We start from the raw sequence: 5176 nt of genomic DNA, 5'->3' as shown, positions 1-5176 counted from the left end.
TAACTCAAAGTCTCTTAGAGCATCTCCACTAGTCTCCCAATCCCCAATCCAACTACCATATTAGGAGAGTAGATAGGAAACTAATGCTTCAGCAGTCTCCTAAAACCTTCCCCTTTCCGTAATAGTTATTGGGACATTCCAATAATTCACCTCCTTTCTCCCTAAATAAAGGGGAAGTTGTGACTCTCCCAATATGGTAGTTGGATTGGGAGAAAGTTATTGGGAGACTGCAAAAGTAACTCCCCCAATAATCCTAAAACTACTATTGGGACATCTCCCAATACCAGTTATCGGGAAAGAATTATTGGGAGACTGGTGGAGATGCTCCATCTCCTTCCAACCCCTTGCACAAATGGCACCTCCACCGTGTTAGCTTCCCATCCACCCCTTCTAGCCCAATGCTTGCCACTCCCTTGCCATGAATTTTGAACTGCGCGGGGGACTAGACTGCCGCCGCGGCCGCCGTGAGGCGCGGTCGCGGGGCTGAACGCGTTGTGCGCACCCACGACGCGCCATGCACGCTTGCGTGAGGCGTAGGCCCGGTCGGCGACGGCGAGCGGAGAATGGTGCTAGGCAAGGCGGCGAGGAGGCATGCGCATGGCGTGGTCTAGGCGGGGGCGAAGCTCACCGCGGGGTCGAGCAGCGGTGAACAACGCGAGGGAGCGACGCCGGCGGGCGGAGCTCGTGGCGTGCTGAGCTCAGGAATCGGTCGAGGAGATGAAGTAGAAACTCCCAACGTGAGGAATTGAGAGGAGGCTCACCACTCTCCCCGGGTGCCATGGCACACGCTCATCCACAAGGTGCTTGATAAAATTCTCCAGCTAAAGACAGAGAGAGGGTGATGTATGAGAGATAAAGATGCTCAGTCAGCACAGCACGCCATGTCATCGATACATGCTCACGTGGAGGAGTTTGGATCTGCGGTGAACGAGTTAAATAGTTTAGGGACCCAAAAATGCACTTTTAGAGTTGATGAATATAAGTGACACCTACCTACAAGTTAATGAACCTCCGATGCATTTTACATATCAAATAGAACCAAACATTTGTCGCGGGCATCCTACCCCACGCCGGCGGCCGACGGCACCATGGCAGGCAGCAGGACCTTCCCTCTGTCACGCCCCAATCACAAGCATGTCGCGGCCCTCGACTATCGCTGCCGAGCTGCGAGAACCCGAGCACGCAGCAGCGGTGGCGGCATGGTGAGCGGCCACATAGTGACAGTGGCGGTGGCACTGTGCCACCGTAGTAAGGGCATGGCCAAAGGCGTCGTTAGGCTCTCGATAGCAAATCCACCTAGGAAAGAGAACGAAGGAGAGAGAAGATATCATCGCTGGGCATAGCGTATGCCGCTAGCACAAAATTCCATAAAGAGTGTGTGACACGTTGTTGTGGTGTGGCAAACCACAGCCGGGTGGCGGAATGCACCCGCCTAAGCCCAGAGGGTGAGTACTCGGGGGTTAGCTAGCACCTAGTTCGATCTCGCTCAAGAACACGATGAACACAGACGGTTTAGAGTGGTTCGGGCCACCAGAGCGTAATACCCTACATCCACTGTGAGTTGTATTTCTTGTGTCTGGAAGAGCTTGGAGCTGAGTCCAGTGTGTGTCCCTGTGTGCGTGTGTTCTCTTGTGCTTCGAGCGAGCGCCGCCCTTTTATATCTCAAGGGAGGCGCATACATGGCCGTTGGGTCCCCGACAGATGGGCCCATCAGTGTAATACAAAATAACGTACTGCTCATACATTATGGCATCGCAGGCGGTGGAGATCTCTCTCCTGGATTTCCTTGCCTGCTCATGGAATCTCTTGTTCAGCGCGTCCAGGCGCTGTCTTGTCGAAACGGCGCCAGGCGTAGCATGCGGCGTCGCCTGCCACGTAGCTGAACGGGCTGTGTAGCTTGCGGCGTAGGAGGTATGATGGAAAAGTGCCGTGCCGTCGTATCCAATTAATGCGGCAGACGGCTCTGCGCGGGTACGGCGCAGGCGGCTGCACTGTGTACCTCGGTAAAACGCAATCTACAGTGAGGTCTGACAAGGTCTGCTCCGCGAGCCGCGGCGGCGGAGCACGTCTCAACCCCCCACATTAAATGCGGTGGTTGGGCGAGCCTTCCAGCGGAAGACTCGCGCCTGCGCCCACAGAACACGTGGTGGCTCCGGACCCCCCGGTGGTATGTTGGCTCTACGCGCGTGGGAGGTCCATACGGGCGTGAGGAGGTTCCGGACCCCTATGAGAGGTCCGAGATTTCGGTGGCTGGCTCGGAGCTTCCCTTCCTCGGGGACACGTGGCGTCTCCGGACCCGTCCCAAAGCGGGGAGCGGATCCGGGGCCGTTGGCCCGGTGAGGTAAGAGCCTGTCCTGTGGGCCCCGGTTGCTCCGCCCTTTACCGCGTAGTTACGGATGACTACGCAGGTCCTGCCTTGCTACAGCAGAAGTGGGTATCCCTGCTACAGGGTACCGACAGTGGCCCCCGGGCCCACCTCGGGGGAGGTTCGAACCCGCAGGTGGGGCCACTACTGCGATTTGGCCCTGCATAGCTTAAAGCCTCTCTCTGCAAGGGTCTTGACCGGCCTTGACCATCCATCGGGTTGGTTGCTACCTCATCACATCGCAACGGCTTACTGACTTGTGGCCCCCACGCACAGTGGTTCACCTAGTCACGCGCGCGATGCTCGACATTGTTGCAGCTAGAGTAAACGGGATATTTACTACCGGCGCAGTTCCCGAAAAGCTTGGTCATGCCAGCGCTTAATACGCGCACGTCAGCTCAGCTTCCGCCTCGCTTCACGCGCGGGCGATGGTTCAGATCCCGCCTTTTCACACCTTTGTTTATTACCCGCTCTCCCTGACAGGCGGGTCTGGGCCCCCTTGTCATAGACTGGGCGGTTAACACCAGGTGCGGGCGTCGCTTGGGTTCCAGCGACGGTTCCGGGGCGCGCTGGTTGGGTCAGGCTTCATAAAGGGGCGAACCGCATACCGCGGGTTCTTTCCCGCATTTGCCTTCTTCCTTCCAACTTTTGTGCCCCTTTGCCTTCGAGCTTCCTCGCCCCTTGCTACCCCGCGTAGATTTCACCTCCTTGGAGAAATGGCATCCCTTGCTCATCCCCGCCGTTTCCAGACTGAAGAAGAGCTTAGCACAGTGCGCCGCCTGCTTGGGTGGAGTGCATAGGAGACTGCTTGGGGGATTCGAGCAGGCTCGGTTCCCCTCGGCAACCTGCACGTCGGGGAGTTTGTGCTGTTCATCTCGCACATCTCCATCGGCTTGGGGCTGCCGATCTCCTCCTTCTTCCTGCTGCTGCTGGAAGATTTCGGCCTCCAGCTTCAACACCTCATGCCGCACTCCATCCTCCTTGCGGCCATCTTCGTGCACCTGTGCGAGATGTTTGTGGGGGTGCGGCCCTACGTCATCCTCTTCCGCCACTTCTTCCAGTTGGTGAAGTACGGGAAGAGCAAAGACGAAGTGGGGGCATACTATTTCCAGACGAGGAGCGACCTGTGGTCGCCGTACATCCCCGGGCTCAATGGCGGAAAGTGGGAGGAGTGGTGCAAGGAGTGGGTCATCGCCACCACTGAAGCCAACGAGCGCCTAGTCATGCCGATCGAGGGACCCGCCTCCGACCGGGGATCCTGGAGGGCCAAGCCGTCCCTGCCGCCGGATTTCGACTCCGTGCTGGGCAAGATCAGGTCACTGGCGGAGAGCGGCCTCACCTCGCTGCACGTGCTTGGAGATTTCCTGAAGCGCCGGATCGCCCCCCTGAAGCAGCGGCCGCGTCCTGCTTGGAGCTTCACCGGCCTCAACGACTGCAGCAGGACCCACCGCGGAGAGGGGAGCGACCTGACCCAGGAAGCCTTGGAGGTCCTGGTGCGGGCGGTGACGGGGGAAGTCTTCGTGTCGGAGCACCTGATCCTTCCCTAGGGCATCATTCCCCTCTACGAGGACTCGTGCCTGAGGACGGCGGTGCTGGCTACCCTGCCGACTCTCGACGACGGTGGGCTGGCCGCACGCCAGACCGGAGGCGACCCGAACCGTGGGCTCCGGATCCCTGGTGCGTCCGGGGATCAGGCTATGCCGAGCGTCGCGGGGTCCGGCCCCACTGAAAGGCCCTTGTTTGGTTTTGGTAATTGAGTGACAACTTAGGTGGACTAATAAGTGTTTATGTTGAGATACACAGGAAATTAGTCCACACAAAGACACTAGTATGAGCAACATGTGCCATGGTGGAGAAATGGCTAAGGGATTGATGCTATGCTCATATAGTGTGATCGAGGAGCTCATTGCATATGAGACATGACATGGAGTCATGTGACCAAAGTGGAGAAGATCAAGACAATGCTTGGCTTGATGGACCGGTTGCAATGGAGAAGGGCAAGTCAAGGCTTTGAAGCGATGGACCGCGAGGCGGTGAAGCTTGGGCAAGATTTGGCGCCGATGGACCGAGGCAACGGTGAAGAGCGAGCAAGGTCAAGATCGATGGACCAAAGAGGTCATGTGATGATATGGAGTGGATCATATCATTTAAGAAAGATCAAGCCAAGTGTTGACTCATGAAGATGATCAAAAGGCTTGATGGAGTTTGGTGCTTGTGTGGCATCAATATTTGGAAAGATGAAATGGAATGCGCAAGGCAAAGGTATGACTTGTAGGGCATTTCATTTCACCGGTCAAAGGTTGTGTAGAGAAGTGCATGACCGGATTTAGGATAGATGGCCGTTCTATCAAGAGGGGCAAACTTGTTTGCATATTGGTCATCTAGTGCCACTTGAGCGATCTAACATTGCAATGTAGCTAGGATCGAGTGGCGTGGTGAGATCAAGTGAAAATCCTTTGAAAATGATTGTGAAATGCTAACACACATGCACATGGTGTTGTTCACGTGGTTGTGTTGGCACATTTGCAAAGGAGAAAGAGTTGGAGTTGATGTTGATCAACATTGGGAAGTAAGAAAGGTTTTTCGGTGTTCTCCGGAAATTAGGTGGCTCTTGGAGTGGAATACTGCTTTGATCCATTGTGTTTTGGATCAAGAATTCAGTTGGGTTGTGTAGCCCTCTGAATTAGCTTTCCATAGAGTCCAAGATCACCTAATTTGGACATCGGAGCTAAGAGTTATGGCCGTTTTACCGAGGTACATTTCTGCTGGAAATAGACCTGCGGACGGTCCGCCCTAGACTTGCGGACGGTC

The sequence above is a fragment of the Panicum virgatum genome, chromosome 2N, assembly GCF_016808335.1.
Source record: "Panicum virgatum strain AP13 chromosome 2N, P.virgatum_v5, whole genome shotgun sequence".
NCBI lineage: Eukaryota > Viridiplantae > Streptophyta > Magnoliopsida > Poales > Poaceae > Panicum > Panicum virgatum.
The sequence above is the reverse complement of the archived record's forward strand: the minus strand, read 5'-3'. Positions refer to the sequence as shown.